General features: G+C 40.4%; 1 protein-coding gene and 1 long non-coding RNA gene across 3 annotated transcripts in view; both read right to left on the bottom strand.

Annotated features, from left to right (window-relative positions):
• On the bottom strand, positions 1–24,170 carry LOC114253994. The gene is made up of 2 exons (XR_003625422.2): positions 9,718–24,170; positions 1–9,178 (listed from the first exon to the last, which is right to left on the bottom strand). It is a non-coding gene; the product is annotated as an uncharacterized LOC114253994 (long non-coding RNA).
• Positions 1–26,375, bottom strand: part of LOC105830700 (rho GTPase-activating protein 7) — a 221,307-nt gene that overhangs the window by 86,395 nt on the left and 108,537 nt on the right. The window lies entirely within an intron of this gene.

Genomic DNA, 26,375 nt, shown 5'->3' with positions numbered 1-26,375 from the left:
CCTTACATAATCCGTCATTGTGCGCATTTACGCGCAGGGATTCCAAATGAAAATCGATCGGACCCGTCAAGGCTTTCCCGACGTTTGTGCATAATGGCGAACGTCGCGGTTGCACCCACGCGGATGCATCGTAAAACGGCGACCCTTAAACTTTACGTATTTCCAACCGTGCCGGCACCACGTCGGAAGCATTCCACGCCTCTATACGTCCGACACGTACGTATGTGTACGTACGTATGCGCGTCGGTTTTCCCGAGGCATTGTTCGCCGCGATTGCGGCCACGACAAGCGCGATTGCAGTTGCATCGCGGCGACGCGACACGGACTCTCGATGGCTGCCGTAAAGAATATCGCCGTCGAGTATCGCACACTCCCGTTGCCGCGATGTAAATTGAGCCGTAATACGCCACGGCCCCCGTAAAACGTCTGTAAAGATCGTATCGCACAGACCGGTGGCTCGCGTCGATCAAAATGCGTCTGTATTCATCGCCGAGATTGATCAATCTCAATGCAAACAGATGTACTATTTCTCTTAAGAATATATTGACTTTTTTTTTCAGATATTCTCCTGATTTATCTATTCTCGCAATTCTTTTGCATTTTTAAAATTTATTTAAATATAATTTATGTCGCGTTATTTCCTTTCGCGGCATTCGCGTTTGGAATTACATAACGATTATTTAGAATCTAAATTTTAGATCAAGTTGATTGTATTTTGCAGAAATAAATTCTTTTTTTGTTTCTCTTTGTATGGGCATAATTTTTTTTGTCATAAAACGCAAATCGATTTTTGTACGTATTATTTACATAAAGCTTTGAGATAGAACAAATGTAAAATCTACAATTTTCATCGGCCACGCCATCAAATTGCATGTGTACGAGAGGTCATTTTCGCGGATCGCATTACCTCTGCTAAATTTGACTCCCTCTAATCGACGCCGCGCTGCTCCCGATTGACGACGAACCGCCTTTTATCGCACGTAAAACGATATCTACCGCCTCTCGACGTGGCGGGGCCACGTAAAAAAGCACCGCCGACAACATTCGGCAAGAGGAGCGGCTCCTCTGATGCGGCCAGTCGATATCTCGGACACCCACAACTCGACCGTGATCGAGTTTCTGCTTCGATGGAATTCCGTAGGGTTTAACGATAAGGGAAACAAAAATTCATTGATCCGTGCTTAGCCCTCATACGATGCTGTGTACGATAGCGCCGTGTATATTGCAAATAATATCGTCGAGGTGATCCCAAAGGAAAACCTACAGAGAGATACACACACACACCGACACAATCGTGCTCAATGTTATACTTGTGCTGAAGGATTATATTTCGAGTAATAGATATATTTTTTAAACTTTGATTAAATTTTTTTAAATTATTTAAAAAGTTTGGTTTCTTTAAGGGAGTTTCGCTACTAAATAAAAATGAACAGATTTTCATGAAACTTTGTAGAGAATTTTTCTTATATTCACCATTATTAACTTTAGACCATATACAGCAAAAAAAGAAGGTAACAAAATGGTCATAAAAAATTTTTTTTTCACTTAAACTCCTGTGCCACTTGTTATGCCGGGCCTGAGCAGAAAAACTCCTTTAAATGTATTTGCGATATTACATGTATAACAATATATGTATTCTAAATAACTTTATCCATTTTCATCCGTGCACAACAAAGTCATCTAGATAAGATTATTATAGTTATTTAAGATTAATAATCTGCAACAAAATAAAGCAGATGATTAATACGTCGTAAATAAAATATATATAATAAATTTATCCCATAGTGTATAGAAAATCGAAGAGTGAAAGTACCAACGTTTTAAAATAAGATCTTAGATAATTCGATAACTAATCCCGGCAAGCCTAGTTAAAGGATGATGCGGCACACGTCGGGAAATCAACGATTACCTCGAATTACGGGATTTCCCGCATCCTTCATCGCTGCCGATATCTTTCCGCTGGCGATTAAGGCCGTTCCGCGCTGCAACTTGCTCGTGCGAGTAAGTGCCGCGGTTTATAGGCGCTCGTTGAAAATAACGTCGGATGTACGCCTTCGTCGGGTTCGTCGACCGAGGCTGCGAAACATTGACGTCGCTCTGACGCAGGATGCGCCGAGACCAGTTTCGGCCCAGCCTCTATACGCGCGGGAGAAGAAGTGTGATCGACGATTCTATTTCAATGATTTTTATGTAATCCCAAGGAAAAGAGAATCATGGAGCAGCGATAATTGCGTTACGTGCAAAAAGAACAAATGTGCGCTACTTTCGAGAAACGCATACACAGTTTTCTCTTCTTATATTCAGTTGAAAAATTTGTGTTTTCTTGTTAAAAAATATCTTCGTTAAGATTTTCATGTTAAAATTTAACTCAACGTAATCTCGTAATACATGTAACATTAACATTATAATAGTGTTAAGTAACATGTTATAAATGTTACTTTAACATAATTTTTTCATTAACTTGTTACATAAAAATTAGGTCAAATTATAAAATTTACATTTATTTTTATGTTAGGATATAACACGATATTTACATTGCTGTTTAACATGTAATTAATCTTTAACATGTGATATGTTAAATCAGTTAACAGAAAAATTTCAGTAGACCTGCGATATGTGTTAAATTTAATATAAATTTTTCAACTGTGTGTAAAAGAAAGACGTATCAATCTTTGCGTCGACAAAAATTACTTAGCTTTTTTTGTACAATGTAAAGAACGTTAAAAAATTGATATGTCAATAAAATGATAATGTATATATGTAAAACGCGCTAACCGAATCATGATACGTATACTTAGAATATCCAACACAGTAGTAATAATTTCATTTTATTATTGCGCAAGTTGGATTACGTCACGCACTTAATCGTGCGTGTAAAATATTTCCAGTCTCGCTTCAACTCGATCTTCCGATCGTAACGTAAAATTCGAAAGCAAGAATCTCCAGAAGATAAAAACGCAAACGAATGTTTGGGCGACTTAAAAGTGAGCATAAGCGAAAGTTACACGGCATCATTTCCGATTAAATTTAGCCGGTAGACCGCAAGCGCATTTAGACATTCGCCGATTTCCGATCGCGGGGAACGAGGCCGCTGCACGAGCCGCCGCCGTCTGTTCGCGAGGGAAAAAAAAAAGCGATACCCGATCATGCGTAGAATTTCACAGTGCAGCCAGGTCCCGGCGAGAGAGACGCAGTGTTAATTTAAGAAAATTTACAAATCAGAGACTGCGAATTCCTTATGGTGCCCACTTGATCGATCAATTAATATGTCGCTTATCGGCACCGTTTATCTACCGTTTCGCTCTCAGTCATGCGGAAACACGTGCACACGGCAGGAATCAACGTCGAGACCGACTGTCAATCCGCGGCTAGAGAAGCACGGCCTGAAAAACGGAAGGGGTTAAGTCTTACGTTGTCGTGTTTTATCTCGGCGACCTTTGCGGCGGAGGATCTACGAATCGCACGATCGAGCTGCGCGATATCTTCGGTGAAAATGGCCCCGCAACGAAGAGTCGTAGGCACGCCCACGCGATGTACGGGAGATTCGATCAAATCTCGCTCGTTACCTATACGACTGACGTCAATGAGCAGCGTGGCATTTCGGGCGGGCTTGATAAAACATTTCCAAATTTTTTACCTTCGGGAAGCATCGCACGACAGTCCCCACACGAAGGATGATAATACGAATACGAGGAGAATCCTCCAGTGAAAGTCACAGCTTAAGTGGATTTCCTTGGATCAAGATTGGGAGATCGACCATGCAGATAATGTTTCGTCTAGGTCCTATACAAAGATGCCTCTTTCCCCTCTTCCCCTCTTCCGTCAGTGTTTCTCATTCCTTCACTTCTCTCATTTTCTTTTTACGCAAAGAACCAAAAGCACGATTAAAAAAAAAAGAAAAAAAAAGAAAGAAACGTTAGTATGCAGTGATATAAACGACTTTTCTTCAAAAGTAAAGAAGCTAAAAATGCAATTAATGTATAATTTATTAAACGTATTTGTATTATTTATTATTTGCATATTTATTGCGTAAGAAAAAAATGTAATATTTTTCTTGAGCTGTATTTATCAGTTTGATCACAGTTAAAAAATCAAAAAATATGAAATCGTGTTCGATAAATTGCAAGTCAGTACTAAATTAATGCATCGACAGGTCTTTAAGTAACAAAAAAAAAAATCATTAATCTTTCTCATAAGTCCAAAAGCTCGGTGACATCCAAAAATCCTGCACGTTCACAACACGTGTAACGATCCTATCTAACGTGAAACGAACCCGTGTTCTTCCGTATGCATCGCGCGATGGGGAGGGGGCGTGTGACGATTATTAAACGGGGGGAACGTCGTGAAAACCGTCGCCGGGCGCTTTGAAACATTCTCATCCAAGAGACCAGTCACACTGACTCCTTGACTTCTCACAACAATGGTAGGCGACCTTGCGCGGCACGCAGGTAGAATAATCCTTCGCGCGGGCATTCGAATTCCATCTTGGATATTTAGCCGTGGGAGTTCGACGATCCGTGAAATTTGTGGATCTTTGGTTCCTCCCCCAGAGATCAGCTAAATTTCGTGCGTTTACACCGATCAATTTCACGCCCCGAGAACACTATGCACGAGTGACCTTCCCGCCTGACAAAACGAAATAATCATTTGTGTCTGGCACTCTTCGATCTAGCAGCTAATTCTTTTATCTTTTTATAGAAGTCTCACATATAGATTTTCTAACGGGCATTTCCTGAGACATAATTTAATTTCTTTGGAAGAAGTTCTCTTAAATTAAATTAAAGTTGTCGCGCTTGACTTGTTAAATTTATGATCGCATGTGAGAATTGAAAAATATTTAAGAGAAATTTCTCAGAACAGAAAATGAAATATACATATATACGTACGCAAATATCGAATAATTAAAAATAAAGAAAATACGTGTTGTTTTTCGCTGAAGAAATGAAAAATTTAAAGCGCTGAATTAATAAAGAGTAATAACTGATCAAAAAAAATGTTTCGTTCGTTTTTCAAAATATCTCATGGTAAATGTGAATTGAATTATTAAGAGGTACGCCAGCTACGATCGATAATTCATACGCTATGAGGGTCAGTCATATATCGGGACATGGCCATATATCGAGCGTTCTTAAAATAGTCAAGAAAAATATGCAACGTGAGCATCTGGTCTTTCCCGTTTATCAATCGTCACGCAATAAAAATCTCGAAGCGTCTCTCAGACTCTTGGATCTAGAACGGATTAAACAGCTGATAGATGTAACCCTAATCGACCAAAAGTCCCCGCGGGCCGCTCGGGTAAACTAATATATGTATACCACCACTGTATTCAGCTCTGACGATGAATCGCTATCATCAAGTATATGGGTCGCGCTCGCGCCACGCCGCCTCGTCTTGGTTTCCGCGTTTGCTGATGAGGAACGAGAGACTCGGCCTTCCCCCGAAACAAAACCCGATACCCGCGTGCCGATTTCTAAATCGCGCGCCTCTGCCGTCGTAACTTTGCCCCCGTTTCTTTTTGCACCGCGTTTTCTTATAATAATGCAAAAATAATAAATCGCAGCTATAAATTTATATAAAATAGAAATTCTTTCTCACCTGTCGCGTTACACATTACATCAATTAATCAATTTAATTCGTTACGGACGCGTGAATCCGATCGAATGGAACCTCGTCGTAATTATTATTAGCGAGAATGTATGGGTTCACGCGCGGCTAGTTCTTTTCTCTTGCATGGGCATTTTTGTATCATCTACGCGAAATCCCGTTAGACGAGGTGCGAGACGTTGGGCGAACGCACGCGGCAGTGCGAACATCTTAAATAAATCTGCCAATAAAGAAAGAAAGAAAGAGAGAGAAAGAGGGAAGATGAGGACACAGCAACTACTTGAATTTCTAGTGAAAATCTATTAAAAGCATATACCATAAGCGCAAATTATAAATAATATAATGCCCGTCGTGGATGCAGAGCCTGGATTATCGTTCGAGACTGTTGTATTTATTATTGAAAAACGTCTCGTAACATACTGTACTTTTTATTCATGCAATATGTATAATATATTTCGCCACGACCATTAAAAAAAAAAAGGGGTAAACAGTTAAGTCTTAAGATGCGGAAAATGTTGAACTAAACATATAATTTTATGTCTTAAAGACATTGACAAAGTGCTTTTAACTCATAGATACACTCGTGCAAAAAATCTTATATATGCGTTCTGCGGAACAAGTTAAAAATTATGTAACGTAAACGCCGTGAAAGAGCACACAGATAAAAAGGTCAACTACCTATCACCCGTAGTAATAGTTAGAGCTAGCGTACCCCGGCCGGAGTTTCCACTGAAAGCCCAACGAGAAATGACAAGTGGTCACCCCGTGTAGGGCCCGTTAAGTCCCCCCGTGTTGCCGTGTGTAAATAAATGTAAAAGAACGCGCGTAACTCATGTGACGTGGCAAGAACTCACGAGCGAGAAGTGTCTTCTCGAGGATGCACGCGCTCGACCCGGCGCGTTTCATTACTCCGAAAATTCCGCTATGCGGAATTTTTACTTTTCACGGATGAAAAAAAAAGAAACGTCGCCTGTAGTAGTTTTATTATCGGGAGATACGCACCGTAAAATTTCCACGCGCAAAACTTTCCCGCGGTGCAACAATTACACCGTAATGCGATGTAAATTATGAATATACCCTCGCGCGAGGTAAACACATACCGCGAAATTTCGACGCTGAATAAACAAAGTGAATAAGTCATCATTAAGAAGCAGCCGGGTCGGTACTTTCTTGCATCGTGTATTTTTAAATTTGCCCGGCACGGTGGCTCGCGGAAAGAAATGTTGTGAGTAAGGGATACCGTTGCAGCGCGCACATAAAGATTTTTCATAATCAACTACCACATAGACATTTTTAAGACCGACGATTTTGTGACCTTAAAATATTTGGATTCTCAAATCAGGTAGCACAGAATGGAAGCTTTTCAAATCTTTAAATGATTATACGATAACATAAAGAATGTCAGATGTTAAAACAACATAAAAAAATAATTTCGAGATAAATAAAAATGATGAAAAATAATATTTTAATATTGTTTCAAAATTATTTAAAAAATCGCAGATCCGAGCAAAATAGAGTTTTTTTCCAAAGCTTTAAAAGAGCTTTTATGAATAATTTCTCACTCTGAAATTCACTTTTACTCTTCTCTGTTTTATTCAACGTTCCATCATAATTTCGTGATATGTGAAATGCATTCGTGCTCGTTACATGCTAAATATATGGTATCAAATATTAAAACAGATTTTCAAAAGTTATAACCTTTCCTGTATAAACCTAATTTAATTACGTAATTCAATTCGAAGATAGCTGTCGGACTCGTAAAATATCTCGATGTTTTACACGTGATAATATCGTTCGTACGTTTTGCGCAATTTGCACGTAACAAAACGATCGTAAATCGTAACGAGTTTCGCGCGAGTGAAATTTTCATAAAGGCCCACGAATATCGTTCGCTGATAGCAATTTCTCATAGAAAGTTGTTACCAATGGTTTAGTATTGTAACAATTTTTTTTCTGTGTAAGGGCAAATATAAAAAGCGCATCTCCGTAAAAGGATACACATGATATAATACGAATAATAAAGAATTCGTTAATACAAATTGAATTATTAAAAAATTGTAATAACCAAGTTTAATGGTTGGAAATAATTCTCTTTGAAATTTATTCGGCTACGGAGTTATCGTTATTATTCATACGATGTATAAATCGTCAGTTACCTACTGCTCTTTATTCGGTTTGATAATTTTAACGACGGAACATTTTAACGATCGACTCCCACGCACATTTAATGCGAGCGTTTCTTTTTGATGCTGTTATGGGAGCTTTATATAGTACTTTTGCGAGAATGTGCGCGCGGAATCAAGGATATTAATTATCCACATTGTGCGCGATAACGATTCTAAATACTAGTGTAACTCAGGATCTGTTACAACGACGTTGGACATGTGCTCGTAACGCGTAAAGACCGGATTGCGTTCACGGTAATCACCGTGCCGTAGTTAGCTGATCCACGTACTCGGATTACGTAGCTCTAACGAACGTGGTGGGGTCTCGTTAGTCTCGGATTAGCTACCGAAGGAGGTCTTCTGGATACGTAAACTTCGATACACTCCTGTGTTATGTTTCTCGAGTTAGATAATCGATTTAATCGCAGAAATAACGCTGCACTGAAATCAACAATAATCTTCTTCATCGTCTAATTCGAAGAAATCTCAACGGACAAAGTGCAAACGAGTCAAATGAACGAGTCACGTAATACTATTCGACATATAAATTTAAACTTTATTTAGTCCTTTTTTGTAGAGCTAGGTGATTCTTATAAATTTTTTGTCGCTAAAAATAAATTTGTAAGCAAAATTGCTCTCTTATGTCATATTTTTTAGTTATCTTAACTTAAAGGTTCTCAAAATTATTATTTTCGATACTTTTAAATTTAATTTTCTAAAAATGCGATATGATAGAGTAATTTTACTTGCAAATTCGTTCTTGCAAAAAAAATTTATAAAAATCACTTAGTCTGAGTCGTTGTTTGTGTCGAACAATGCAATTAATGCAAGCGAATATATAAAATAGCTTTTATAAAAATTAACAAATAGATGAGTACAAAAAGCCAATAAAACAAATAAATTTCAAATTAATAAGAATGTATATTTTACTGACTATAAAAAAATTATGTCTTTAGTTTGTTTCATAGTAGAAATATATATTTTTATTAATTTAACATTTAAAATTTGCTCCTTTTATTGATTTTCTACAGTCATTTATTTGTTAATGTAACAATTACTCTATTGATTTCGTAACTACTGCAACGGAAAAGTTTATTGTTGCGTTAACACATAGCTTGTTTAATGAATTTGACATTTCTTTGTTGACACTTCCTTTCTTTACAAAAAACAAGTAAAGAGAATGATCGTCGATCTCTTGTTCATCCAAGCAAATTCTTTATATAAAAATAAAGGTTAATGTTAAAAAAAAAGAAAAATAAATTTCAATAATATGTCGGATGATTGCAACATGATCTAACGATTGTCGATGGGCGCGGGCGTATCCGATGACTGCCTCGTCAGAATACAATTTCATTTGATGTAGGTTATTCGTCATGCCGCTTGAAGTCCCAAACCCACTTGTCTGTCTGCTAAACAAATTACATTGACACTAGATTATCACGGTTAAATTATATATTAAATTATATCATCTAAAGTCCCAGAAAAAATTGTCTTATTTTCACGTTACAAGAAATAAAAATATAACAAAAGTATCTCGAAGCAAATTATCTAATTAAAATAAAAAGCGCCGTTCGCATTATAATTGACATTTCTACTATTAGATATTTAATAGTATATTATTATCGCATTGTTGATATGTTACTAATAGAAATTGCCTGAGAATAGATATTTTGCACTTTATTCGTGGCGATTTATTCCTCGGGATATATGTCTCTGAAGAGATTATTTGCCAAATGTCACCATACAGTTACTCGGTTTAGACTTATTAACACTCTCTTGTAAATGATCGGGACGTGAGCGGCGTTCGGGACGAATTACTCGGTCACGCTAGATGAAGGAACCGAAATAGAATCAGCAACGACACGGGATTAATGTCAGACACGAGTATTATGTAGCTTGTCGTGGTTGTACAGGGATCAGAAATAGCGGAAATTCAATTACACAGTACCGATAGGCCGAGGCACTCCACGCGGACCTCTAATGACCATCTCGTGGCGCGCGTTCCCGATTCTCCATTGATTACCCGGAGAATCCTCCGTAAGCGTGAAGGTACGACGGTGGATGCGGACACTCGCACACTGACGCTCGTCTCGAAAGCTTCAGAGCCGCAACACGTGACGCCGCAATATTCACCTCAATCAATCGACAACCCCTGTTACGTGCGGTTTATTGGTGATACCAAATTCACGGTAATAACCTCTCTATCTACAGTCCCTTGTGAACATGCACACATGTATGTTCGCGGTATAATCAATAAAATTGGTTATCTCAATATTTGTTGAGGATTAAATTTTCAGAAAAAAAATTTTTGCTTGAAAAACTACGTAAAAAATCCATTCTTTTTAAATGTATGCGTTAGATCTTCCAACGGAATGTGAATTTTTGAAATTTCGCATTCTTTTATTATACGGAACATTTATTCCTATTTATGATGCATATAATTTTCGCAGGAGAACTGATTCGATTATATAACATGTGACTTTACCGTTTCACATCACTTATAAACGTTGATTTTTTTGTAACTTCAATCGAGGTACTAACCTTGAATTACCATGCGTAAAGACATTCCTGACACGATCCCTGCGATCAAGATACGTTGCGTAGGTGTATGAGTGATATTTATGTATGAGAACGCACATACACAATGATGGATCTCGTGATGCATAGAATATTACTATTTATTACAGTGGCCCGCCGTCACCGACGATCGGGACGAGATGCCGTTAGCCGACATAGACACCAGTGACACACATTTTCGTTACAACTACAGCGCCGCATCTATCAAATTTATGCACACGTGACGATATGTGGCGGCGAAAGACGTTTATTACCTCGCAAAATTTTAATCCATCTAACTGTGTACGCACACAATCGACTTTATTTTACATTTTATGACGTAACGGAACAAAGAGAGAGGAAAGATAGAAGAGATCAAAAATTTATCTGGACATTAAAAACATACCAATAATTCAATATAAACCCGAGTAACTTTTAAAGTTAAATTAAAGTCGCTTCTCGGCGCTGAAAGTTTTCATCCTGGATTGAATCACTTCGAAAAGGGCACCGAGGATTTAACAGTTTTGTAAAAAGTCGTGTCACGATGGCTTTATAAGAAACACCTTACATTATACGAATATATGCGTGTGCATATCGGGCCATACGTCCGGTGCGTATAGAAAGACGACTTTCGAACTGGTTCACGTTGCATCGAATGATATACGATTTCCGCTGATTTATCGTTTTGAAAGAGTATCCGTAGGTATATCTCGTACCCACGCGCGATCATTGAACAATTTTATCCTTGGGCTCTCTCCTCTTCTCTCCATCGCGAAGCGAAAAGCTACTCCAAGGACTGCCCCGGTCTCTGGAATCGAGAGAGTAAAGTATCCGGTAATGTCTCGGACATTTGGATATTCTTAGATCACGAAGACATTTTTATCACAAATATTGTTAGCTTCAAGCTTTCACAGATTTTCACATTAAACATTAAAGTTTCATTTGTATGGAGTCGTTATGTAAATTCATTTATTCGCCTCGAAAATGTTATCGATTTCAAATAACAAATTGTATTGCATTTTTAAAAAGATAAGCTTGCACAAGAGTGATTATTTATATTTATTTGAATAATCGCGTAACTCCAAATCCGATTGTACGCCGTGATGTACTATTCGGACGCGAGATTTGTAATCTTTTGCAAGAACTCACAACCCGAGATCCGCATCAAAACGCAACAGTGAAGAGGAGGTCCTAATTATCATGCCGATGAACGATGGACGTCGTGGCCCATGTTTCGCGGTGTATCCGTGTCAAAGGAGATGAAATATTCTCGACGCGCGAGCGAGGTGTAAAACGTTTCGACGAATGTGCACATATTTATCCGCGCACACGTATCCGCTGTACCGACATAAAATATACATGTGGGTACACGCGTTTGTTTCACAACACGGGGAGCGCCCTGTTTGTCTCCGCGACGCGACGGTGACATATCATAATTACGGCAACGCCGTGGAATTTCAGCTCGCATCAGTTACTCTTAACGCGACTATTATACCGGTGCAATTGCACAATTTTATTTGAATAATCTGCACGGGACGGTATATTGGCGCGGCCGGAATGCAGCGGCGGTGGCTACCAACAGCGGGCAGCAATATTATCCTACGTCTGCCTGTCTACGCACGCATCAAAGCCACGCTTGTCCGTGCGTCAGCAATGGCTGCAACCCGCATTATAATTCTTATTAAAGTAATGAGTCACATAAGTCACGATGAGTGCCGCGAACGAGTATATATTCAGGTCATGTCGCGCGAAACGCGTGTTCCCGGAATGGCACGTATTCCTGGAATATCGACTCGGCATTACTCCGATACTGGAAATGATATACTGCCTAATGCAATCGTTAAACATACATGTAAGAGCTTGTGGCTCCTACAAATATCTCGTTTATTAAATTATTAGCTTCCGAGCTCATCGATAATCCTCGGGCAAGGCGAAGGACCTGATGGAAGGTTGTGATGCAGACGAGGATAAGACTTTTATCGTTACACTTTTAATGAAATGTAAAAATTCTTTATATACATAAAATACTCATACATGTTATTACGCGCTGCTTGATCTCTGCTTGAATCCATCGCTAAGTGTACACGTGCGTACGTGCGTGCGTGCACGCAATGTCAGCCACTTGCATCATATCCCCCGGTACAGTCTCCGCATTGTGCCCGATAATTATCGACGAGGCCCGTAGCTTGGAAGCTAACACTGCACTGATGACTCCTAACTCGGAATTTCCAAGAGCACGAATTATTTACACAGCAAACGGAACGAAGTGTAAGAATCGATGTAAACCGGAATTATGTGTCAGGAAGAGAGATCTTCGGTGTAAATAGAAATTCAACACGGTATTCTCTCTTTCTCTCTCTTTCCTTCGTCTTTTACGCAACGTCGACTGCATTCCCGAAATATTTCTCACGAAGCATTATTACTACGGATCCTCTCGCGCTTAAAATCGCACGGAGTAATTAGTAAACGATTACTAGACGTTCCATCCCATTTTCCTTGGTTCGTATGCACGGATAACAAAAGCTATATTCCGCCACAGAAATCTACATCTCCCCTGTGCAACTTCGTCGACAGGCCTAATTAACAAAGATTTATCAGACGGAGCTTCCCCCGACGCGTCGACCAAACGAGATAACATTCCGACGATGGCTTTTTCTGGCCCCGGCGCAGTTCCGATGAAATTAATGCGAGAGAGGCGCGGTCAATTGCGGGCGGTTGGATTCACCGGCCTGTATGCGTGTGCGCGTAGAAACGTGTAATTAGTTTAAGGATATAATCCGCGCTGATTATGGTAATCGGCAGCCGCCGCCGTCGGAGCGCGCGGGGACCGATCGAAAGAGAGCCCCGCGGAAGGTGAGATTGGTCGAGATTTCAAGTCAAGAAGATTCTCTCTCTTTCCCTCTCTCTCTCTTTCTCTCTCGCGCGCGCACACGAGATGCTGCCATGCCGTTAATGGGAGTCGCGAAGGAGTTGCAGGGCGCGCACCTGTTAGAAAAAGCAAGCCCTCTCCATGCCGTTCCCCAACTGGAAACTACTCACGACGGCGGGATAATTAACGAGAGACCCAATTACGAAATTACGTTGTCGTGCCGGGGTGATTCTAATGGCTGCCGGCGAAGGCGGACGGAATACCCGTGCTCGGGCTCGGCCTTTCCGCTAATCTCGCGCCCGTCGATTTTCGCTGCGCACCCCGCACACCACGCCGCGCCGGTGAGAGAAACTTTACGTCGCATCGACGCGGAGACACACTTGTGCTATTACTACAAGTGGAACGTGGCAGCTGTGCCGGAAGTTGTTGCTGAGCGGCGAGTGGAAAATTAATCGCCGGGGAGCGGCTATCGTCTCGCAAAATCCCAGAATAAGATTCGTAATTAATTACAAGCCGTTCCCGCAGACATTTGTTGAGATTAGTTGAGGATTTTACGTCCTTTTCTAACGCTGCTTCTGAAGCGGGCAGGATTCTTCGTTCTCCCCAGTTCCGTTTCTAAACAGAGACAAAGCATCGGCTCTATGTGCCACGTGTGATTAACTTTAATATTTATTTGAACGATATTTTATATATTAGTCTATTTAACCTACCGTAAATTCTGGAGAATTCGTATGGAACAATAGTCATGTAGTTCCGATATTTAATTATACACAGAAAAATTAGCCTCAAATCTACAATTATTGTCTCATACATAATCCAAAATGTAAAACCTTCTTTTAAAAATTTGAAAGACTTCGAATATAAAGACTTGCTTACATTTAAAACAATGATTGTTGCATTGATACTAAATTTTTGTGTGCAGGTACCATTGATACGCTAATGACATAACACCGTGACGGAGGAAAACAATATTTCCCGTGTTCGTTTATCAGGGCGGGAAGAAATGGCTTGTCAAAAGTGCTCGGATTGCTCGTGTTCGGAATCCGTTTCCATGGCGTTTCTCTGCCACGTGGAGCATGCCGAGCGATCCGACAGGTTGAAAACTTCAGGACGCGGCAACGACGGGCGTGTTATTACGGCGCGTACAGAAAACTCGTTATACAAAGTAGATTTCCTTGAGGGGAGGCTGAAATTAATTTGCTTTTTAATTAGCTCGCGATAAAGCGCCGCATCGCGCGTCGATCACCGAAACGTCGTGACTCGGCGATTCGATTGTCCGTGCTGCATCAACGCGAGAATATCCTTTCATGCTTCCGGCGCTTCCGATTGGATAGGGGAGATTGTTTTTCTCTACTTGCAGCGATCCGCGAAAGCAGTTCTCACGGTTATCGGTAGTCAAGTAGTCTTGCAAATATCTGTAGTAAAATACACATTTGCTTCTTCAAAGTATTAATTAAACAGAGTGTATTTGTGTTAAACTATTTTCTCCAAATAAACTTTGAAGATATTCTTTAAGACATTGACATTCGAAAGCACTTAAATATATGCAATTAGTTTTATCTTTTATATATAAAAAAAGAAAACTACTAGGCGTATATTACATTCTTGAATTTCTAACAAGATGATTGATAAATTAAGTGCTCATTTAGAAATTGCCTGAGAGGTGTTAATAATATTTGCGGTAATCCGACGTTACGCGCAAACATCTTGCTATATATAATTATATTTTATGACAAGAATATAATGTCATGTACGAGGACCCGTGAGAAACCTATCATAAAATTACAAACTTTATTAATACTATCGTCGTAAAAGTGAAAACTTCCCACTTTCTTCATGTCACATATATACCGTTACGCAAAACTTTTTTATCTCTAAACAATAGACGACTTACAAAAATTCCTATAAAGAATGATAAGTAAGTAATCGTGCATTTCAAACTTTATACGTACACGTAGAAAAAAATCCAGAAAAAAATTAGTCCTAAATCTATATAAATTGTCTTAAGAAAGAGAGAGAGAGAAAGCAAGAATTGAAATTTTCCTTAAAAAGGATATGATATTCTTAAATGGAGATAATTTGGTCAAGAAGTCAACAAGAAGAGAATTATACGTAACTTGGCACGTAACAAACTTGTGTTTCGATCAGCCTCCGTTAGCTTACTTAACGAGGCAAACCACGTCGTTAGTTGGCGCGTAAAAACGCGAAGAAAAATCGAAAGTTCCGCAGTTGTCGTAACTCCCGGACAATCCGTCGCAAACTAATATCCGCAATTAAAGTGCTGTCGCGGCCGGCCGGCAAGCGGCACAGCGCAGCTGCCAAAGTGTTAAATTATCAGCGCCGAAGTGTAAAGCGTCGTGCGCGGCGCATCGTTTATTTTGCATTCGGTAATATATGATCTCGCATTATCTCGTACGCTCGCGCGCGTCTCATCCGCGGATACCGTAATCCCATTTACACGTGCACGGTCTCCGCCAATTCACAGGGGCCGCGATAATAGCGCCATTTAGACACAACCGTACGTCTCGTTCCGCGCTGTTATACCGACCTTATTCATCCGCGCTTTCCAGGAACGTTTCAATCGTGAGGGAGAGAACGAGAAGAAGAGAATGAAATGGGGGGGGGGGGGGAGAGGTGAAAGAAACGGCTCGCACACCCGCGCAATAATGCCCGGAGATGCAGCCGTGAACGCGCGAATATGCATTCGCGCAGTGCAACGTGGCAAATGCATGTGAACGTGGAGATGTTTGTCCGACCTCCTCAAAAGATCCTGTGCTCATAAATTACATTTCGATTACACGATCCTCTCGCTTCTTCGGGTGCCTACTTGCGCCTACGCTCTCCAATCGCTGTCTCTCCAATCGCTACTGCATTCGCGCCTATGCGTGCACGCATGGGAATTGCATTTGGGATGCAACTGAAACCTACGGCGATCTCGCGGCTATAATACGTATCTCGGAATAACTATGCTTGAATTTAGAAACGTGTGAGATCGTTTCTCCTTAGCGAATGCGCACATTTCTTAGCGTTTTTGTTGTAGCACGGTTAAATTAAAAACGAACACTGGGAAAAATAATTTTGCATAAAATATTTGCTAATTATTTGCTAAGTATTTTTCTTCGCGAAGGGAATGGATGGAGGAAAAGACGTTTTCTTGCTCCCCCATAAAACATAATACGAAACATCAAGTTGTTCATCGGTAAATAAAAATGGCCCTAATTGAACGGAACGTGATGTTAGTGGGATTTAAGGATGTTTCATTCAAATGCTATTTCGAGTGCGAGGTCCACTTGGGCGATACAGCCGCGCACGCCATTTCTCCTTCGATGCTTTCGACCTTCGGATCTCGTTCCACGGGCCCTTTTCTCCGTCTCGTATGGCCGAGGCGGAGAACGCAGAAGTCAGGCGCATGTAACGTATCTCGGCAGTCGCTGATCCGTGCAGCGTAACCTGACTCTCCGACCGGAGCACGTGCGTGTGCGTGCACACGTGTTGCGTGCTCCTCGGCGACGACGACGACGGCGACGACGGCGATGACGATTGTGTGCCGATGTACCATCGCACGAATACGCGTACGCGCGCGCGTCAGTGACGAGTCTGATCTGGTGCGCGAATCGAGAATAAAATACGAGTGATGAATCGCTTTAGGAGTAACATAACTTTTGAAGAATGGCTAAGTAATACGCCTATTAAAGATTCACGGTCTGTTAAGGAAATTTATGTGCGTGCAGTATATAATTCGTTGAATAAAGAATCAAGAGGCGACTTTTCCATTAGTTTTCCAAATTAAGAAATAAAATATGTACGCGCGCATCTCGCACTTTTTTAAAACGGGATTTTCAAATGTATTCAAGCAATGGGCTTATTATTTTTATACATACAGTTACAACGGTGAAAGAAGTTGTAACAAGGTACATTTTGTTTGACTCAAAGCCATCGTTCTGTAGTATACGCGCGTGTGCCAGTCGTCCGTGGATACGAATACGTGTGTACCAGTTCATGCCACCTTCCTATCGGCCACAACGTGCGTACAGCGCGTACCGACGATGTTGGCGTTGTCAATCGGTCGCTGCTTTTAGGTATAATCGGATGCAATTATCTATGTACAACGATACAATTAATATCGAGTAACGCGCGTACGACGTCAAACCGACAAGTCGCGTACATTGCCACGAGCGATACGCGCGTCGGCGTGTACGCGCGGAGTGGTGCGTGCGCATGGAATGCGGTGAACAACGCGTTTATTGTGCGCGCTTCTCGTCCGGCTCAGCTGGGAAGCCGAGATTTCTTTAGAAGCATCGACGACGCGGAGGGCAGAGTGCGGCGATTCGGAATGTCGAACTTTTTTTCACGTATGATTCTACTCTCGTGAATTCTCGTTGGCGTTCGCGGATATCGAGGAAACGTGAAATAAAACGCGCCGTGCATGACGCAATGATAATACAAAAATGCTAGGTGTCAGCTTTAAATATTTTGGTACCATCTTCTAGCTGTCACACCGATCTAAAAATGTTGTTTTCATTGGTAGAATAAAATTTTATAGCTGATCCATGGACATTAAGAACATTATCAAACAAAAATTTAATCTACTGTGTAACAAATTTATATTAACTTTTTATGATATTTCAAATGACGTATCTTATAAGCATCTTTTTTTGTAAATGCTCTGTTGAAATAAAACTGTCTTTGAACGTGGAACAAATGCAACGGAAACGGAGTAGACAGACACGCACAGATCGTAAATATCGTCTGGCCACATAAATATCATAATGTCGTTTATCACTATCAGTAATTAGCTATAATTAATTGAGAGGAGCAGATGGGATAACGAGGGGCGTTCTCTATTGGCTGCGATTTTACTCGCGCCGCGGAGGTAGACGTTATCCTTTCTTTTTTTTTTTAATCCGATATCAAAGACTGGAATTATCTCGCGCGTGTTTATCGAATCGCGGTCGGCAATTAAAATTTGATTAAGAAACTTGCGCACATTATCTACACGCTATTTGCGCGAGTCTCTCATGCATGAACTCGGGCTCTGCCAGACATGCGGACGCGCCAAGTTTTCCTGTAGTCGCGTGTACCGTTTTCAGACACGCAAGAAAATTGTACGAAGAAATTGTTCGTTCCCGGTAGGATATATTTGTCCTTATGCGTATGCTACAGCAATAATTGACAGAATAACTTGAGCTCGATCCGGAAATCATTGATTAGCCGCGTGGAATAAGTATACCTAATTTCATTTTTCTCTGAAACTTTCATGTTCGCTCGCTGAGCAAACCTGAAGTTTCTCACGAGGATAACTTGTGCAGACATTTATAGAGAGTTTAAATGACGTCTCCTCTTATTTGTTATCCATGCGTGTTGTTAATTTAAAATAAGTCTTCTCAGTCGCGCATGGAAGAGACTCCGATACGATCTTTGACAAACAGAAAACGGGTTTCTCTCGCTATCATTCACGGAGAGAGAGAACGATAGAGCATTTCGATTAATTGTAAATCCGTAGAAAACATAAAACACTTAACAGACTGTGTCCGGAAAAACTAATTAGAAATACAATGGAAGATATCAGCAAAAGAAATAATAAAATGCCGAAGAAAAGAGAAATAATGTGCCTTCATATGAACGCGTTACAACATAAGGCGTAATAAGCGAAATTGCTCGAAGCGGATCTCACGAACCTCTTAACACAGTACACGCTTTCATCTACACACATGTGCACGACCGTCTTCATTTGGGTTCGCGAGATGCCCTCGTGATAAACGAAATTTAATGACAGTGCAAAATAAAGTTACGCCATGTATATGCAATTGTACCAAATTAATATATCAATTTAAGGATGCAATAAAGCTAATATTCTCGGACTATAATTGGAGTTGCAATTCAAGCTGTACACATGCACATAACAGACACGCTTGTGACACACTTTTAATTGCCATTCTACTGTGAGTAAAAGAAGAATACTCGTGGATATAATTTTGTATTGTGTAATAAATAATCTTGTCTAAAAGACATTTAGAAAAATAATGGCACTTTGCTTTCGCTTTAATAGCTGTGGAATAAGAGTCTTTACGAAAATGATACGTTATACTCTGCAAGTTGTTTTAGCGAGACGCCGGAAATCGAGAAGCTCCATAATTTTACAAATATAATGGCAAAATAATATCAAATTTATGCTAGAAATTCCTTGTTGCGTAAGCGGGAATGTGTCGGTAACTGACAAGAGACAGTCGTATTAACATAACAATAACATGTAGTTTGACGTTAAAGTTATCACACATAAAATTAAAAACATTGTACAAATGTAATAACATTATCTTCGATGCAGCAACAAGATCGATTGCTCTTACACTGCGAAAATCTAACGTCAAATTAAAAACAAACATAAATAGTATTCCAATAACTCACTTCTCTCAATGTAGATTGACTCTTCCTCTTCTCTCCATTTCTCTTTCTCTTTTATTTAAATTCTACTCAAAGAGAGTATAAACATACATATGCTAAATAAATGTATACACCAGCGTTACTCTCCGTTAGAAATTTAATTGCAATTGCTTAATGAAAATCTAGCACAAGATTCGACGTTAAAGTGAATAACAGTATGTATGCTGCGACGTCAAGTAGAATAACCTATTTTCCCTGACGCGAGATAGTCTTTCCGGGAACGTATTCTTTCTGCAAGAGCGAGTCCTACGGTTTACGTCGGAAACCTCGCCACCGGAAGACAGCCCTACGCAAGTCGGAGCAGCACCATAAAGCCCGTGGACAGGCACTAATAGCGCAGTATAACTACGGCTGCGGACGGACCGCGCGCGTGCGAAGCGTCGTCCTTCGTCCTTCGCTTCATCCTGGACGCGCCTTCCATCGGGCGAACACGCATCGTCGGCGGAGGAAATAAAAGGGAGGAATTCCCCTTCGGAGAGTGCGCGCGCGAGTCTGCGGGCCGAGACCCGCGCGAGTGGAAATACAGCGTCCGTTTACGGTTTATTGCCACCATAATAATGATTTTATGTGCGGTGGTTGCGTGCGCGCGCGTCGTGTAGGTACGGTAATGTTAGTGCTTTAAGCGCTCGACGAACGGCAAACATTTCGACAACGCGTGTTCCCGGCTGATCCGGCCGATCGATCAACCCATCCCGGGAGTTCGAGAGTCGATCGGATTAACTTTTTACGGATTAATCTTCAACAGAACTTCCCTTCTTTGTATTAAATATTATATTTTCATTTGGCGCGCCGTTGTGTCATTATTTCATATTAAACAGGATTTCTCCCGTATTTTATCAATTATATCGAGTTTACGAATACTTTATGAGGAAAAATGTAATTGACGCGTTCGATAAAGTACAAGTTTTTAAATTTATGTATTGACCTCGCGCACGTGAAATAACAATTAATACTTGTAGATCCTGTCGCAAGTGTGATTGAATAAAATTTTTATCTGAAACATATGCTTGTTATTTATTTTTAATCCTATGATATTTTTTAAAATCCAATTTACGTAAAAAAAATAAGACAAATTCTAATTACTCTGTTAGTACTCTTTAAGGTTTTGAAATTACAAGAGCATGCTATGCTTTAATTGCTTAGTATTAAGACACGATGGGTTGAGGTAAAAGTGAAATCGACGGATTTTAAATCCCGCTAATTAAAAGCTGCGTTAAAAACAAAAATTGAGATCCTTATATTACGGGCGATCGCTTTGAAGATTGATTTTCCATATGCATTCCAAAACTAAATTACGAATTTCATTTTCTACAGATCCTTATACGCCATGACGTTTCGGTCCGTTCGACGAGACTCGATCCGCGAACGTTTCTAATTGACTCTGACAGAATTCTTCATGCAGACGTGCAACCATGGAGGATCTACCAGCCAGTTATCCTTGGCAGTTAACCCTCGCCATACAAGCCCCGATAAAACGAACCAATAAAACACACCCATGACTCACTAATAACATCGCTAATTATGATTACATATCCTTTCTGTGAGCCCCGAGACGATGATCTTGCAAGCGAAGTGTATAAAAGGGAAGAGAAGAAAATACGATCAAGACGAATTAGGAGAGAGTCGGAGCGCAAGAAACTCTCGTCGAACAATTGTGCAAATCTGCCTGTGCATTATTATTATTATTATTATTGTAGATAAGAATAACTTTTCGTCGAGAGTAAGAAGCGTGCCACGTCGCAATTACTTTGCCGGACATGTAAATAATATAATAATAGTAATAGCCCGTAATACAGATTTCTCCGTCACGAAGTATCATGAATATTCCTTTCGATACAATCGCGACTCTTCTATCCCTGCAAAACAAAATGTACACAATCTGATAAACGTATTACCTAATAAATTTTGCATCCCATATAATAAATATAATACGTTTATGCGTGTACGTTGTGACATATAGGGATTTCGCTCTTCAATTGAGTACCCTTCGATTCGCATGATTCTTGCGAAGACGCACGTTTGAAACGGTCTGTACGGCTTGCAGTACTTTCGCCAGTGTGTACTTTGTAAGCATCGCGCGAGACGCTGCGATTTCCAGCCATAAAGTCGGCGTTGATAGCAGCCCATCAATTCCGTAGGATGATCCGTACGGCTGCTACGAAATGCACCACCGACGGCAGGCTCTCTGAGAGAGAGATATCTTTATCTGTAATCTTAAGTATGCCAGTACAATTATTCATCTCGCGCCTAGCCGCCTCAATTGGCGAGGGTTCGTGCCCGGTTTCAACGCGCTATAACTCGTCCCGTACCGCACAATTAGGGTGCTCCTCCGTATATGCCGGAACGAAATTTTAAGAATTAATGGACTCTGCTTTCGCACGCTTCCAGGGAGATAAACAAAGAGCTTCAAATTACATATCGGACGTGTCCCCTAACAAATTTGACCAATTTACGCTTAACTGGACATTCCAAAAGGTGACATTTTTTTTATTGGGCAAAAAAATTATATGCAAAATTTTTACTAACTTTATCCTATTAAACTGACACCCTGAAGCAATCATTTAAAGTGAGAGTACGTATTTATCTTCATAAAAAGACACTTATCGGCTAATTATACTTCTTCAGTTAATCGCGGATGAATGCAAAATAAACAAAAAACGATTTTCGTAGACTTCAATTAGGAGAGGATGGACAGCGGTATCTTTCCCGTTTTATTAATATAGGCCTGTCGCAATAAAAAATCGACAAATGCACGGTCTTGTTATCCCCGCGTATATCTGCGGGCAATTTTTGTTTGAGAGAAGCGGATCTATAAAAAATTTTATCGGAACGGTCGCATCTTCGCGGCAGGCGTTAGTCGGTTAGCCGCTTAGTCGCCGGCTATCGTCCAAGCCGTTTAATTGAAAGAGTGGTGACGCTTTACTCGGCCAAACGGGCCAAGCGATTGCGAGACTGTCGCGCAATTTTGCCAGTGTAACGCATGAGATAACGAAAGAATGCACTTTTTTTACCGCCGTTACGCACTCCGCTATGCTGGCGCGAAAGGTCGCTGTGCGTGCCGCATTTGGCTCCTTGCAACCGTAACCTCCGGTGTTACGAGCGGAAAACCTAGCGAGTCTCGCAGCCGGATAAAACGACTATTTTACCTTCAAATACTACATAAAATTTTAGATTTTATCCGCGCAACGTGTAATATCGGATATATCAACCGCGCTGCTTCCCACACTTACCGTAGAGGTCTATTTCTCTGTGACTTTTTACCACGCTCTATATTCATGCTCTACTTTGATCAGATAAGAAAATTAATTAAACGTGCGTTGACCTTCCCGGGGGGAAAAATAGATATCTATTCTACGTAGTTATTTCCGTCTGCGTTAATCGCCAAGATGGGCATCGTCGTGAATCATCCGGGCTTGTTTGTTATTTGAAACGCGCGGTACAACTCGCGACTTCGCGCGGAAGCCCGTGGTAGTAGTAGACGCCAACGATGCAGCATTAATCACGTTGGATTAAGTGCAATTATTAATTTCTTCCTCGTAACGGGCGCGCGAGGTACGCGCGGCGCATCGTTGCGCCGCTATCATCGCATCTCGGGATTGATCGACTAATTCTTCGGCGACCCCACGTGCACATGATCATTGAACGTGACATAGAACCGCACGGTTATAATAACGTGTACAATATTGCACAATTGCATTAATCAATATTACAATTTATTAATCAAAGTCCCGCCGTTTTCGGAAGTACCGCTTCACTGCATCCACATAATAAATCCAGTGCATTACGTACGCGCTTTATTTACTTTCTTTCAAGTTGAAATTTAAAGCTTTACTCGCGGATAAATGTATATATTCTAGTACTTACGTATTTCAATAGCAAATTCTGGAGATAAATTATTATGGAGTCCACATTATCTGATACTTGTTCTAATAACAGTACGGAATAAATTCGGTCGATTAAAACTTTAATGAAACCATCCCGTTCGCAATGTATTTTCGTTACTGTCCCATTAATTAGATTAATCGATCACCGTTGCGGTTTAATCGCCTCTTGAAATCGAGCGCGACAACTTTTGCGCGCGCTAAGCTTTAATTAACCGATGCATGATCGATAGCAGATTAGAAGAGACGTATGTACGGCGGATTACGCTCGTCCGGACTAAAAATAACCCCCGCGATTTCATATTCGAGCCTCGAACAAACCCGCTCACGGAATTCGCTTGCTTCTCGCGAGCTTCTAATTAATTCCCGCGCGTATAAGGGACATGCAGCCAAATAAATGCGTCCTGCGAACGGCGCCCATTTCGCTATTCGTTCGCTCGTTCGCTCGCTCGCACTGCACCTGCACACGGCCGACTGACATTTTTCGTGATCTTCATCACGAGGAGACTCGAAATGCAGTCCACCTTGAAGGTGGACTAACCGTGGAGGTACGTCGCCCCATGAAAATGCAAATTGTATATCCCCCACCTCTAACGACTCGCGCCCTTGGACACTATTTTATGGTGATTGGATGAGTTTTAAAATGTGGCGCGTACTTACAGGGCGGATTTAGTGTTTCACTTGCTACCGCCGTAACCCCCGGCTCCCTCTCTGAATCCCCTCTTATAATCGACCTGTGCTTACCTGAAACATAAAGAAATACGATGATATTAGAAACGGCCGAGCGATAGTATCCGTGGAAAGGTTACTTCGCGAGAAATATCGAGGTGATCGACTTTACGGAGAAGCGGCCGCTTTACCAAATCGCTTGTAAAGTGCCCGAGTTACGGCCAGAAAGACTACGAAAATCGAACGGCAGCCGGAGAAACCGATCCGCATCGTGGGTATACCTATATCACCGCTAGAAATGGAAAGCGATGATAAGCCGCGAGAATAGTTTAGCGGGACGCACTTAGAACACGTGTCAACCACCTCGAGTATCTCTACAACTCGCGCTGCATTCCGCGATGCGGATCGGTTTCTCGATGTTACAAAAGCAAGTAAAGCGACGAACAGCAAATCGTCTACCACGACGACACAAATTGCGTAACAGTGTACGCGTGATGTACTATTACATACAAATTTTAAGTTTTGTTTATTGTCCGACGTCGTGTCGGAGCTTGCGATGTAACATCACGAGAACAGTCCTCTCGTGCGATAAATTTAGCGTCATGTGTAATCTATTGAATCACAGAACAATATACAATCGTATATATACATCGGAGTAATATTTTATTTCCGCACAAAATTTTTCTGTTAGAAATGAATTTAGATTTACTCTTTTAAATACACAATAAATGTGGTATGGCTTTTTTATTGTCTGAAACAATTCAGAACATTCAACGCGTAACACTAAATGCACTTGATAATTGAAAAATAAGCTACAGTAATATTAAAATGTTTTTTTTTTTTTTTTTTAAATATCAATCTAAATAACGGGCTGTTAAAAATGATTGTAGAGCATAAGATTCTGCAAAAACTAGCGAAAACTTCTGCCAGAACTGCGATATATACTCAGCACGACACCTTTACTCGAGTGTCATGCTGATTTCGCGCATTTAAAATTATGTGCACAATTTTAAACGCTAGAGCTCTGTTTAAAAACAATTTCAAAGCACAGTGTTATACAAGAACTACCGAGATTTGTCGACAGAATTGTCAAAACTATCCAGCACGACACATTTTTTCAAGTGTCGTGCTGATTTCGCGCATTTAAAATTATGTGCATAATTTTAAACGTTAGAACTCTGTTTAAAAACGATTTCAAAGCACAGTGTTATACGAGAACTACCGAGATTTGTCGACAGAATTGTCAAAACTATCCAGCACGACACATTTTTTCAAGTGTCGTGCTGATTTCGCGCATTTAAAATTATGTGCATAATTTTAAACGTTAGAACTCTGTTTAAAAACGATTTCAAAGCACAGTGTTATACGAGAACTACCGAGATTTGTCGACAGAATTGTCAAAACTATCCAGCACGACACATTTTTTCGAGTGTCATGCTGATTTCGCGCATTTAAAATTATGTGCACAATTTTAAACGCTAGAACTCTGTTTAAAAACGATTTCAAAGCACAGTATTATACGAGGACTACCGAGATTTGTCGCCAGAATTGTCAAGACTATGCACGACACCTTGACACGAGTGTCGTGCTGATTTCGGTCATATAAAATTATGTGCAAACGTTTAATCGCCAGAACTCTGTTTATAGAAAATATTCAAGCATAGAACTATATCAGAACTACTGAGAAAAGTTGCTAGAATTGTCATAATTATTAAGCACATCTTTATTCGAGTGTCGTGCTGATGTCAGATATAAAACAATTATTTACAAAAGTTTAATCGCCGGAACTCTGTTTAAAAACGATATCAAAGCATAGAACTATACAAAAATTAATGAGAATTGTCGCTACAAATATCATATATATTTAGGATGACACCTTTACTCGATGTTGTGCTGATTTCGGGCATAAAAGTTATTTTAAAATGTTTCATCGCCGAAACTCTGTTTAAATAATAAATTCATAAAAACATTTTTTTTAACAGGACCCATGTGTTCTTTATGAATGAAAAAATCTTGACGCTATCAATGCTCATTGAAGAAAGACGCCAAAGTGCCTAGTAATTATCGCCACCAGACACAGACGTGTGTCAATAAAATTTAATAAATGCGTGACCGATGGGACGCGATGTTTTATGACCGAGACACCATCACACGGTCACGTATGTCAGTGGCTTTTGTGCGCCGGATACA

This window comes from Monomorium pharaonis, chromosome 4 (assembly GCF_013373865.1).
Source record: "Monomorium pharaonis isolate MP-MQ-018 chromosome 4, ASM1337386v2, whole genome shotgun sequence".
NCBI classification, from domain to species: Eukaryota; Metazoa; Arthropoda; class Insecta; order Hymenoptera; family Formicidae; genus Monomorium; species Monomorium pharaonis.
The sequence above is the reverse complement of the archived record's forward strand: the minus strand, read 5'-3'. Positions and strand labels throughout refer to the sequence as shown.